Here is a 14,711-nt window from a genome sequence, read left to right as displayed (position 1 = left end):
CTATGTTCTTAATGTACTTTGTAACACTGGAAGGACTTCTGAAAATAAAAATCTATCACTTACAACGAATAGACTGAATAGACTGGGTAATTGTTAGGGAAAAAAGGGCTTAAGGATTAAGTTTAGTCCTAAGATCGACTTTATAGTATAATCTGGATTTTGGAAATTTGAAATAACCTATTAAGTTCTCCTTTTCTTGTTTTGCAGATGGAGAAACAGAATCATAGACGTTAAATGACCTGCCTGGGATCTAGCAGCTCGTTAGCAGCACAGCCAGAATCAGAATTTCTAGTTTGGGGTTCATTTCACTATGCCACTTGTCTGGTAGAACAATATTACCAACAATCTGTATGTTTAGAAGCTCAAAAATAAAAATATTAAATTCTGGAGAAAGAGATACAAGCAGAAGTTGTCTGTGTAGATTTTGAGACTTTCCTTTAAAGGGAAAGATTATGCCTTTTAAAAAAATCTTTTCCCTTTTCACTGTTGGAATACAGATATAGTAGCTAGAGCTAGAGCAGCCATGTTAGATGCATGAAATGAAAATATATTTGAGAATGGCAGAGCAAAAAGAAAGATGTACCCAAGGTCCCGAAATTATCAATCTGTACATATCAATCCTGAAATGCCTAGGAAAACTTTTACATAAGAAGGAAATAAACATCTGGCCAATTTAGGGTTCCTTTATATAGCAGCTTAAAATCATAACAAGTACAAGATCTGGTACTGGTAAGTGGCATGTTGTCCTAAAAGAATCCTTGAATTATATCATTGAATCCTTGAATTATATCAGCACTGGGTGATGGGTGGCAATGATATAGATATTAATGGTTAGAAATCTGATGATCCTTCATTACACCATTGCAAACTATATGTTAAAATTGTTATCTGTGTTATGTTGGACGTTAGACCAGGTGTCAACATACCTTGTAGCTCTAGAGCTATCTATATGAGTTGTACTGTCCCTAGGAGACATTTTGGAAATTTGTGGAGCTGTATTGGTTGTTAGAGTAACTAGAGGAGGGAACTGCATGGTCAGGGCCAGGGATGGTAAATGTACCATAAAGTATAGGAAAGTCCCACACAACAAGAATTGATCCACACCCCATGACTTTCAAACATTCTGCTAGACATTTCTGTAGGTGAAAAACTTGCTTATAATTATCCAAGCCTAGAATCTAATTCTATTTCATATCCAACACAAGGTTTTTTAGGTTTATTTTGCACTGTTTTAACACAGTTTCTTTCAAAAATGCAAAAGCTATATAAATTGAGGGAAGCTTTTATGTTGTTTTATTCCAAATTTTACTAAGAGTTGTATGTATACCATTTTAGAAAATCACCCAAAATAATGCTGCCTCAACATAAACCAGGATCCTGGTATGAAGCTGCATTTGCGGCTGTTATATTCACAGCGATTCTATGCATAGGTGCAAGCATCTCACTACTTCATTATGTCTTCTGGTATGGTTGTACCTGAACAAATACTATGAATCATTTCAGAAGTTATGTGCAAAAATTTGAGATTATGCCCTCAAGAGAAAGAAGCATGCATTCCTCTATGCTTTTCTCTTTTCCTGCTGGTTGAAGGCAGAGATGATGGCTGGAGCTGGAGCAGCCACATTAGGTCAGGGGATGGAAGCCACAGTTGAGGATGGCAGAGCAATTAAATGGAGGGAACCTGCGTCCCTGACACTGTGCAGCTGCCATATACCAATGGTCCCATCATATAAACCCTTATGTGAAAGAGTAAACTTTTATCTTGTTTGAGCCTCTGTGTTTCAGAATTTCTTTTTTATGATAGCTTAGTTACATTCCTATCTAATATAGATGTGAAGAGCAAAATATAAATAAAATCTAGCATAAGTCACAGAACTTCTTGTTAAATATCCAATCCTAAAAAAACATTTTCACTGATAAAGAAACAGCATGAATACAAAACCAACAATTTGAAAAAGACATTTTATGTATTTTAAAAAAATCTTTCACTGTAACTAAGATGGAACTGGCATAAAACTGGCATAAAAAACTTGAGGATAGAATGAATAGTAGGTTCACTCCTAATAGGGATAAAATAATTTTAATTAGAAATAGTGTTCCTCGAAGACCCAAAACCTATGGGATGCAGCAAAAGCAGTTCTAAGAGGGAAGTTTATAGCAATACAATCCTACCTTAAGAAACAAGAAAAATCTCAAATAAACCTAACCTTACACTTAAAGCAATTAGAAAAAGAAGAACAAAAGAACTCCAAAGTTAGCAGAAGGAAAGAAATCATAAAGATCAGATCAGAAAAAAATGAAAAGAAAATGAAGGAAATGATAGCAAAGATCAATAAAACTAAAAGCTGCTTCTTTGAGAAGATAAACAAAATTGATAAACCATTTGCCAGAGTCATCAAGAAGAAAAGGGAGAAGACTCAAATCAACAGAACTAGAAATGAAAAAGGAGAGGTAACAACCGACACTGCAGGAATACAAAGGATCATGAGAGACTACTACAAGCAACCCTATGCCAATAAAATGGACAACCTGGAAGAAACGGACATTCTTAGAAAAGTACAACCTTCTAAGACTGAACGAGGAAGAAATAGAAAATATGAACAGACCAATCACAAGCACTGAAGTTGAAACTGTGATTAAAAATCTTCCAACAAACAAAAGCCCAGGACCAGGTGGCTTCACAGGTGAATTCCATCAAACATTTAGAGAAGAGCTAACACCTATCTTTCTCAAACTCTTCCAAAGTGTAGCAGAGGGAGGAACACTCTCAAACTCATGCTACGAGGCCACCATCACCCTGATACCAAAACCAGACAAGGATGTCACAAAGAAAGAAAACTACAGGCCAATATCACTCATGAACAAAGATGCAAAAATCCTCAACAAAATACTAGCAAACAGAACCCAGCAGCACACTAAAAGGATCATACACCAAGATCAAGCAGGGTTTATCCCAAGTGGAGTAAAGTCAGTCTCTTCAATAAGTGGTGCTGGGAAAACTGGACAGCTACATGTAAAAGAATGAAATTAGAACACTCCCTAACACCATACACAAAAATAAACTCAAAATGGATTAAAGACCTAAATGTAAGACTGGACACTATAAAACTCTTAGAGGAAAACATAGGAAGAACACTCTTTGACATAAATCACAGCAAGATCTTTTTTGACCCACCTCCTAGAATAATGGAAATAAAAACAAAAATAAACAAATGGGATGTAATGAAACTTCAAATCTTTTGCACAGCAAAGGAAACCATAAACAAGTCAAAAAGACAACCCTCAGAATGGGAGAAAATATTTGCAAATGAATCAATGGTCAAAGGATTAATCTCCCAAATATATAAACAGCTCATGCAGCTCAATATTAAAAAAAAACAAACCACCCAATCCAAAAATGGGCAGAAGACCTAAATAGACATTTCTCCAAAGAAGATATACAGATTGCCAACAAACACATGAAAGGATGCTCAACATCACTAATCATTAGAGAAATGTAAATCAAAACCACAATGAGGTATCACCACACACTGGTCAGAATGGCCATCATCAAAAAATCTACAAACAATAAATGCTGGAGAGGGTGTGGAGAAAAGGGAACCCTCTTGCACTGTTGGTGGGAATGTAAATTGATAGAGCCACTATGGAGAAGAGTATGGAGGTTCCTTAAAAAACTAAAAATAGAACTACCATATGCCCCCAGCAATCCCACTACTGGGCATATACCCTGAGAAAACCATAATTCAAAAAGAGTCATGTACCATAATGTTCATTGCAGCTCTATTTACTATAGCCAGGACATGGAAGCAACCTAAGTGTTCATCGACAGATGAATGGATAAAGAAGATGTAGCACATATATACAATGGAATATTAGCCATAAAAAGAAATGAAACTGAACTATTTGTAGTGAGGTGGATGGACCTAGAGTCTGTCATACAGAGTGAAGTAAGTCAGAAAGAGAAAAGCAAATACTGTATGCTAACACACATATATGGAATCTAAAAAGAAAAAAAAAAAAGGTTCTGAAGAACCTAGGGGCAGGACAGGAATAAAGATGCAGATGTAGAGAATGGACTTAGGACATGCAGAGGGGGAAATGTAAGCTGGGACGAAGTGAGAGAGTGGCATGGACATATATACACTACCAAATGTAAAATAGATGGGTAGTGGGAAGCAGCTGCATAGCACAGGGAGATTAGCTCGGTGCTTTGTGACCACTTAGAAGGGTGGGATGGGGAAGGTGGGAGGGAGACACAAGAGGGAGGGGATATGCGGATATATGTGTACCTAGAGCTGATTCACTTATAAAGCAGAAACTAACACACCATTGTAAAGCAATTATACTCCAATAAAGATGTTAAAAAGAACAAAAGAAAATACATGAAGGACAAAAAATAGAAAAGAAATAGTGTTACTGTGAGTTCCAATTAATATATGTATTAAGGCACAGATATATGTATTCAAGGGAGATAGATACTCCACAAATTTAAAAACAGTAATTTGAAAACAGAATAAAAACAGTTCAAGAGATTTGATATTTTTTTGTGTTTAACAAGTATTTTTCAAAAATAAAGGAGTTCTTTGTATTTAAAATGCACAGCGATCTTTTTATGGATAATTATCCTTAATTCATACAGTATTAGCCTGCTGGGAAGTTTATGTTTTCACATAATGACAGTTTCATAAGTATATTTTGATTTAAGGACCAAATATATTTATGCAGTGCCTAGCACAGTGTCTGGCATACAGTAGGCTCTCACTAAACGTTTGGCTATAATGGTGAATGATTATATTCCTGAATGGTGTATGACTGTATTGGCTCCCGTTTTATCAGTATATTGTGTTTATAGACCAGACCAGTTAAATATTCTAATGAAAGAACTCAAATAATTTTATCTATAAGTCTGATTGTGTCCATTATAAAAACAAAGCAACAGCCACAAGAAACAAAGGAAGAACTGAAAAAACTGGGATGACGGTAATCAAGTGAGTTTCTAAGAGTCAGAGAAAATTCTGAAGATAAGGATGAGAATAGAAGTTAAGGCTGATGATTCCCCATTTCAATGCTTTGCTTTACCTGACCACACCTCCTCCCTCCTTAGAGAAAATTGATGCACAGTGAAATTATCTGTACTCATCTCTGGTAAATAAATAACAGAAATCTTTCTTGTTTCAAGACATCAATGTGAAACAATTGTTCATATGATGAATTTGGTTTTTCTCCACGGCTCTTCAATTTTTCATTTTGCCAAATAAAAAAAGAGTAAAATGTTTTCATAATGTGAGCAAACAGCAACTACAGAGAGGATATACAAAATTTAAAAATTATTTAGAGGAAATTTCACTCAAATACATATTTGATACACATTATTCAGAAACAAAAAATGTTTGTACGTTTAGTCATACTTGTAATTTCAAAAGGAATTGGAAGGAATTTAAAATGTAAAGGACATGAACAGAAAAGATAGCAATTTTCAGGTGGATACCTGTATTTAGCAGCTAAATGTATCACCCTTAAATTGCATGTCTGAGATCCACATTTTTACATCTGTGCACATATCAAATTTGGGTAAATATATGTGCAGTTCAGAAATTTTACAAATTATGTCTGAAAGTACACTTAGAATACCCACGATGACATTTTTACATGTGTAGAAGGTTAGGCTTTTTCAGGGTGTTTTATACCCTGCCTCTCTAATTTGTATTTAGATTTCAAACCTGCTTTGCAGGAACCGTGTCTAATTCAGTGTTCTCTGCACCATCAGGCATACTACTTGTATTAAATAACTGTTTATCATCATTGAGTGCCTGAAAGTAAACACAACACAATTTCATCTGCCAAAATTCTGCTATGCATTTATATGTTGCTTTTAAAATCACATAACCCCAAGTAAATCACTTAAACATGGTCTACTGCACAATTTTGGTCTCCTGTCTGTTTCTTCTCTCGTTATTCTTCCAATGTTACTTTTATTTCTATATCCCCTTCATCTTTATTTTTAGATCAAACCATTTTTACTGTAAATTCAATTCTTTGAGAAGATAAGAAGTTTTTGGTCTCTGATAAACCTTTACCATTCAGAGAAAATGCTGAAAGAAAGACAGAGAAAAAGCTGAAAGAAAGAAAGAGAAAAGAAAAAAGAAAGGAACTCACACACACACTCAACATACACACAATAAAGAAGGGTCATATCATTCCAGAGCAAAATTCCAAAGATAGAGGCTTTCAATTATGGAATGACTAACAACAGAACTGTAATCTGAAAAACATTGGAAAACAAAAGAGAAATTTAAAATATTTAAAAATCACTCTCACATCTTCCTGTGTTGATTTCTTTCACTTCTTTCAAAGAAACTTGACAGCTCTTGGAAAACAAAACCCTTCAAATTTTCTTGAAGCTTACAGTCTCAGTCCTCAGAAAAGAACCTTTTCTACGTTGTACACACTTAGAGCAGACGTGGACTAAAGTACTAAACAACAGTTCAGTAGCAGCCAACTCAAATCACTGAGATTCATCCAGAAATGCCAAAAAGCATAGAACCAGCAAGCCCACAATCAATGGGATAAAGAAAGAAGGGTGACAGGAAAAGGAAAGCTTCTTAAATGTATGCTTTTGCCATCAAAATTAAAAAATCACAATTTTCAGCCAGTATCTGAATTAATAAAGACTTTTTAAAAATAACTTGCATTTATTTCTGTAACCTTTGAAAAAACTTTAAAGAATGCTGCGTTTTTCTGCTCTTACCAGACACTGAAGATTCTCAGGCATAAGCCATGTAAAGTGTCTCCAAGATGGGACATGATTCTTAGAATCTTAGATTTACAGAAGTGGGGCCAGTGGGGTATGGTCAGAAACTCAGTAAGTCAAGAATTAAAAGACTTTGCTAAGCATCTGCCTCAAAGACTAATTAAGTTTAATTTGGAAAAAGTATTTAGTCTCTAAGCCTCAGTTCCCTTATCTGAAAAATGGGAATAGTATTATTTGTCTTAGCTCAAAGTTGCTGTGTAGATCAAATGAGATAATGTATGTGAAAGTGCTTTGATGATGGTAAAGCATGAGGCAGATAAAAAGTATTATCTTCTAATACAGTTCTAATGGGCAGATAAGGTAAATGAAGCCCACTGTCATTAGATGACACCCACATTTTAATGGCCAGCAGGACCAGAAGTAGAACTTCGGTTTACCATAGTCTGTAAAAGGAGATTCTCTTCAGATTTTCGTGGTGAGGTTTTGCATGAAACATGCATAATCTGAAAGTGGCCCCATGTGTACCCCCTCTTTTCTGAATTCACAAGATGATTTTCTCTTATGCTAGGAAGGAGTCAAGACTCGAATGAGCAGTAATATTCTGCCTACGGACTCTGAAATTCCTGAAACAATAATTCCCAGCTGGTGTTCCTTAGACTCCGAGGATGAAATTAGGGTGGGAGGAGGGATTGGACATGGAGTTATTCCCAGAAGAATGCACACTAACCTCTGTACTAAAATATTCTATACACATTTGTATTGCTATGCTTCCAATGTATGTAGCTGCTATTAAGATTATTCAGATAAAATTCATCTGAAAGCATTATGGAATTCAGAGTTTCTTTTGGTATTTTGTAATTTTTAAAATGAAAAGATAGTTAAGCATACATACAACTACTAGAAAAAGGACTTCTCAGACTTTAAAAATTTGGGAAATTTTGCCTAATCCATTTCTTCTAATTCTGAAGTGATATAATGAGTAGGTAAGGTAGGAAACAAATTCAGTATAACATATTTAAGGGCAAAAGTATGTAAGAGCCCCTTTCCCCTCAAAAATATGTAAGAGTTCACTTTTCTTTAAAAGATAATTATGAAAATAATAAAATTCTAATCACACTTTACTTGGTGATTGTTACAATACAAATTATGCTTTTATTTATTGATTTTCATTGCTTTTTGGGGGGTTCCAGATAATAAGGATGACCACTAAATTATTTTCTGAATTTGGTTTTTTGTTCAGCCAGAAAAAATTCCTTGGAATAATTTGGTGAGAGGGTAATCTCTTCAGGAAAAATCATTATTCATCAAACTTTAGTACTCAGTTTTAGACTTATACTCAATGGATGCTGAGATTGTAGAAATTTTTAAAAAGAAAAGGTATGTTCTGAATTTGGTATGTAATTCTTGCAAATCAGCATCTCCAGGAATTCTAGCATGATAACTTGAAAAGTAAAGGAAAAGTTATGATAACCTTATTTAATGGGCTTCTGAATACTTATAACAAAATATCAGTTATACATAATATTTTAAATATAAAAAGGGAAAAATGAGTACCAGAATCACTGAACTAATTAGTGATAATAATACAACTTCAATTTATTGAACTCTTATGCATATTTAAGCTTTTAATAATCCTGAAGTGTAGTTATTATTATTTCCATTTGTAGATGAGGAAATTGAAAATAGTGGACCAAAGCCATGGAGCTTGTAAACGTCATAACTGGAATTCAGTTCTAACTCAACCCGAAGTCTAGGATACAAACTACAGTTATCTGGCATGATGAAATGGTAACAAGAAAATTCAAATTTATTTTTGTTCCAGCTGGAGCTAATGTATGCCTAGTGGTTCAGAGGTGTGTCCAGGTTTTGCAGGGTCTGAGGCATAAAAATTTAAGAAATTAAAAAAAAAAATTGATAATAAGGCCCATGCAGGTGAGGGGTCCATTGACCTTCTGGGTAAATAAATCCATCTTGGATGTGGTTTCAGGAATCCAGTCAATACCTATCCCAGGTCCTCCAGTGTAAACATGATTCTAGCCCTAACCTTAAATCAAGAATACCACTAGGCATTTGTGCTAGTATGTGCGTGTTTCCTGCTCTAACTTATTAAAATATATTACAAAATCCCTTCCATAAAAATTGTTCATTAAGACATGGATTCTTAGCGGTAAATGTCATTGCTCTGAGCTGAGACCCATAGCTTCAGGATATGAGAATTTGATTTTCTTCTTAAAATGAACACATTAGTTATTCAATGCTCTAATTATTTATTGTCTGCCTACTATTTGTTTAGCATGCTGCTAGTTTCTGGAGTACAGCAGAGAACCAGAGAAATAATTCCTATCATAACAAAGCTTCTAATTCTTGGAATTTCTATCAGTTACGTCACTTCTGTCAAATGCACAGCTTCAAAAACTTGGTGTAGGCCATGACTTTTTTCTCTCCTTCTCCACATATCCAATCTATTATGTTGATATTTTCCTGTGACATGTCTTTTGATTCATTTATAATTCCCCTTTTCTATTAACATGAGTCCTTTCTGCCTCAAACTTGAATTATTAGGATACCTTCTTTAAAGTTTCTTACAACAAATATTTATTGCATAACAGGTATGCATCAGATAGAGTGCTAGGTACTTAGCTTTCTAAACTCTGTTCTTTTTCCTCTCCAGTCTATCATGTATACTAAAAATATTACTCTCCTCATGTCACACAGAGCCTCTAGGGGTTTTGTGCCAGCGTAATAAGATGGAACATGATGAAACCGAGTGTGATGAAGAAGATCACAGATATGTTTTGAGTCGGTGCCCTCCTGAGAAAAGAGCAGTTTGAATTGCTCTGGAATAAGGTGCTTCAGGGAACTGTACTCAATACTCTGTAGTGGCCTCTATGGGAAAAGAATCTAAAAAAGAGTGGATATATGCATAACTGATTCACTTTGCTGTACAACTGAAACTAACACAACGTTGTAAATCGACTATACTCCAATAAAATTTTTTTTTAAAAATGAGGTGCTTGCCTGGATAGACTGCATTCTAGGTCTGTACTGGTATGAGGACTGAGCTGACACCTGGTAAATGGGAGAGGAGGGTTCATTGATCCTGAATTCCAGGGCTTGCCACTACTGGAAAATGACTGGTGATCAATAAATATTTATTAACTGATTGATTCCAGTATGTATTGAGTCACAACTCTGTTTCAGGCATTCAGCCCTGTAGCCATCATCAGGCCCAGATTACACCTTCAATGCTTTCCCCCCATCACTCACTCTCATGCAATAGTCAGGCTGACCTTTCCAATGTCCTGGGCACATTATATCATTCCTTTCTATGTAGTTGCTTATACAACTTCTCTTGTAAGCCCTATCTCACTTCTTCCTGCTCTAAAACAAAATTCATGATACCACAGGTGTTGTTCCTCAATAACATTTAGTCTTATGTCATCCATTAATGACTTCCATATATGTAAGTCATGTATGGTCTAGTGGTGAAACTGCAGGCTTTGGGATCAGACTGGTGGAATTTTATTCCTGAATCTATTCACTGGCCTTGTTACACTGGGTCAGTTAATTAACCACCATAATACCAAAGTTTCTGTGTAAGTAAATTGGACACAAACTGTAGTACTGGCCTCATAAATTTGTCGTGAGGATTAAATAAGACAGTCTGTTTAACGTACCTGGGACATTCTATGTGCTCAATACACATTGCTCTTAATATTCATCTTAATCAGTATCTTGAGGATATCTATGTTATTGACTTACTTCCTCTCTATTTCCCATAGCACCTGGCACAGACTGGACAAAGAGTAAGGATTCAATGCATACTTAATTGTGCCCAATATATATTGGACAGTTTATTGTAACAAACAATGCAATTATTCTCAGAAGAATGCCACAAGGCCCATCTGAAACATGCTGTTTATTCTTGTGACAATCCATTATTAGCACCAACTTTATCCCATTCTCCTGACCCCTCATCTTCATTCTTCATATTAAAAGTCACTAAATGCTCTGGATTCTTACTTTAGCATCTCTCCCAAATCTGGTCCTCCCTCGTTTCCACTGCCCTTCACCTCTACACCAGCTGCTTTGCTGCATATTGACCTCCCTTTGTGGGGCTGCAGCTCAAACTTCCTTCCTTGGAATCTATCCCCCCACTTCACTGCCAGGTTAACTCCCTGATACAACATTTTTCATCATGTCTTTCCTCCACTGCTCATTTACTTACCTAATAAAGTCCACATTCCTCCACTTGGTTTTTAAGGCTCTTCATAAATCTCTTTTCACCTTTCCTGGTAACATTTAGATTTTACTTTTGGCTTTATGTGCTCTTAGTTTTGGTCTGGAAACCTTATTCATTGTCCTCTTAAAACATTCTTCTCATTTCCTCTCCAGAGTTTGGCTTCTGCTATTTTTTCCACTTACGATATCTTTTCCTATTCTCCTTATCAATACAAATCCTGCCAATTCTTCAAGATGTTGTTAAAATTCTATTTTATTCATAAGGTTTTCCTTCTATATCAACTAACAATAAACTACTGAGCCTCTAATTCTGCAACAGACACTGACTGAGTGCTCACTTTATACCAGGCACTATACTAGGTGTTTAGATTACCAGTATGAATAAGGGTTGGTTTCTATTCCAAAGAATTTAATTTGTCCCCTTTCTAATTCCTAGAGCATTCATTGGATCACTAATTGTGCCACCCAACACATATTGCTTATTATATCCAACTAACACCACTTTGAGATGAGAAAACTGAGATTTAGGGAAGCTAATATGACTTGCTCAAGTTCATACAGCTGATAAATGATCTGCATTGTTTCTGAAGTTGCTAAATGGAGATAGATTCATGTTGGCGCTTTTTTTTTTTTTGGTGATGTCAACAGTACCAAACAGATTAAATTTTCAATCTGAATTTATTGAATAAAAATATTCTGATTTTCATATATTGATTTTATTTTTTGCTTTTGCAATTTTTATAGCTAGAGGTGATTTAAAGGTCATTGGCTTTTGATTTTTAATGCCACCAAAATATATCCATTAACCTGATAGCCAGAGAAATGTCGAAGCCAGAGGTGTCTCAAAATGGTCAATATAACACTTTCAAATAAAGTAAATATGTGCATTACAGTGATACAAGTAGGTGTGCCTGTGTTAGCTCTGTCCTTGGGCAAACTTAAGCTAGAATTTTGATAACAAATAGACAAAAATATCTGATTTAATTTTTATTTCCCCAATATGGAGAGTTTGTATATTTGAAATAGACTTCCCTTTGGGCAATACTGACACAGGTAATGTCAAGGAGAGTGTATTTACATAAGCAGGAGCTGCTTTTTTTTTTTTTTTTTTGCGGTACGCGGGCCTCTCAATGTTGTGGCCTCTCCCGTTATGGAGCACAGGCTCCGGACGCGCAGGCTCAGCGGCCATGGCTCACGGGCCCAGCCGCTCCGCGGCATGTGGGATCTTCCCGGACCGGGACACGAACCCGTATCCCCTGCATCAGCAGGCGGACTCTCAACCACTGCGCCACCAGGGAAGCCCGCAGGAGCTGTTTTTGAAGGAGGGGAAATACAAACACTCCTGAAAAAAAATCTTGAACATATACTCACTTTAGAGAAAAACCTGTATAGAAGGGAGCCTAACTGGGGCTTATAAAAGTTTAACGCAGACTGATGTTAAAAATTACATTTTTTGGGGGGGCTTCCCTGGTGGCGCAGTGATTGAGAGTCCGCCTGCTGATGCAGAGGACACGGGTTTGTGTCCCAGTCCAGGGAAGATCCCACATGCCACGGAGCGGCTGGGCCCGTGAGCCATGGCCACTGGGCCTGCGCGTCCGGAGCCTGTGCTCCGCAACGGGAGAGGCCACAACAGTGAGAGGCCCGCGTACCGCAAAACAAACAAACAAACAAACACACAAAAAACAAAACAAAAAACCAAAAAATTACATTTTTTTGCGCATTCTAAGTAATTTTCCTTTGAAGATGCATATAACATTCTGTTTTTTCTTTCATCATATTTATTAATAAAAGTTTAAATTTATATAATGGCCATACATGTATATATAAGAAGTTTGCTACTTATAAAGCTATTATACCTAGATGAACTTGTTGTGCAACTTCCATGTGAAGGGGGGTACACCTATAAGGAAACAATCTACAGAACATAGTTAAAGTGCAAAATAGCTGACCAGGGTTTTTATTATCATAACTTGTATCATTTCTGGACCACTGTCACTAGACATTAATTCCCATAGGGTCAAAAGTTATTCTGCATTCCTGTGTGTTGCAAAGTTGTTTTCAATTATTAATAAAACAAGCAAATATTAAATGAGATGAACTAACTGATACAAAGAAAGAAAATAAGCTTGCAAATCTGCTTAATTCTATTTATCCAGCTTTTATGTAACTGTCTAAAAATGAGACAGAAAATTCTCTGTGCTTTTAAACTGGGAAGATAACAGTGAGTGGCATCTCCATGTTCTCCTTCCTTTCAATAGGTGCCACTGATTGTGCATCAAGATGAGGATATATTTTTAATTGTTAGCACTCCACCTGCATTATGCTTATCCTCCTTTACCGTGCGCCTCTCATCAACTTCACTGTCATTTAATGTCAACCCATGTTTTAGGAAAAAAATGTCAAGTAATTTGAAAGTCTCAAAGAAAATCATGGTAAGAGTTAGAATATTTGAGCCAGTGCTATGCTGCGGAATGTCTAACCACTGGCTCTCCTCCTCCCAAACTCTAATTAAACCCTGATTTGTAGTGTTTGCGAATTTCCTTGGGGTAAATACTTCCACCAGGAGTATTTCAAGCTACCAACGCAATGTCACTGAATGTAGAGTTGGGAAGATATTTTACAAACTATATCAGAAAGTACATTCAGGTTGTCCATTTTGACGTTTTTACATGTGTAGAATGTTAGGCTCTTATTGGGTGGTTTTTTTCACCCTGCCTCTCTGATTTGTATTTAGATTTCAAGCCTGCTTGTTTAAAGGGAGCTGGCTTCAACATGCCACTGAGCCACTCTCCCTTTAATTAGAAAATAGGTATCTGAAACTAATCATGCTTATGGGATACCACTGTTATTTACAAACTAAGATGCTTAAAGTTTGTATTTCAATTTATTCTTTGAATATTAATACACTCAAAGTATTCTAATTTAAAAGATACAAAAGGTGTGAGAAGTTTCTATCACCCCTGTATCCTAGCCACCAAGTTTTCTGCCCTGGAGATAAACAACTTTGTCAGTTTCCTGTGTATACATACAAAAATATTCTATGCAAATGTGTATATCCCATCCCCTCCTTTTAAAAACATAAATGGTAGCATACTTTACAAACTGTTTTACATCTTGTTTTTTGTTCGTGTTAAAATATATTGACAAATGTTTTATATTTATATATGAAGAGCTTCTGTATTCTCTTTTACCTCTACATAAATATTACATTGTATGGTTGTTCTTTCAACTGTTTTCTGTTGATGTGGATCTATTTAGGTTATTTTCTGTCTTTTGTTTTTACATACACAGACACACACAAAGCTCCTATTATGGCATTACATGTAGGTGTGGTTTTGCACACGTATATGTATAGTCCTAGAAGTGTAATTTCATTTTTAAAAGTTTTTTATGTTTGTATGCTTTCTTTGCTTTGCTTTGCTTTGCTTTTGCTTTTGCCAAACTGCCTTCCATCGAAGTGGAGAGATTCAGTTTCTTCACACCTTCATCAATGCAGTGTATTATCACCTTTTGGATCTTTGTCAATCATACACATGAAAACAAAAATCTCTAGATGAAACTGACTTATATTTCCCAGATTATGAGTGAGACTGACCATCTTTTGTTTATTTAAAAGTATTTGCTTTTCTTTGAGATTTTTGTAGATTTCCTTCACCCGTGTTTTATTGGATAATTTTTTATCTTGATGTATGTTGTGGATAGTTTATGGATCCAAATT

The sequence above is a fragment of the Mesoplodon densirostris genome, chromosome 2 (assembly GCF_025265405.1).
Source record: "Mesoplodon densirostris isolate mMesDen1 chromosome 2, mMesDen1 primary haplotype, whole genome shotgun sequence".
NCBI lineage: Eukaryota > Metazoa > Chordata > Mammalia > Artiodactyla > Ziphiidae > Mesoplodon > Mesoplodon densirostris.
Note: the sequence above shows the minus strand (reverse complement) of the source record.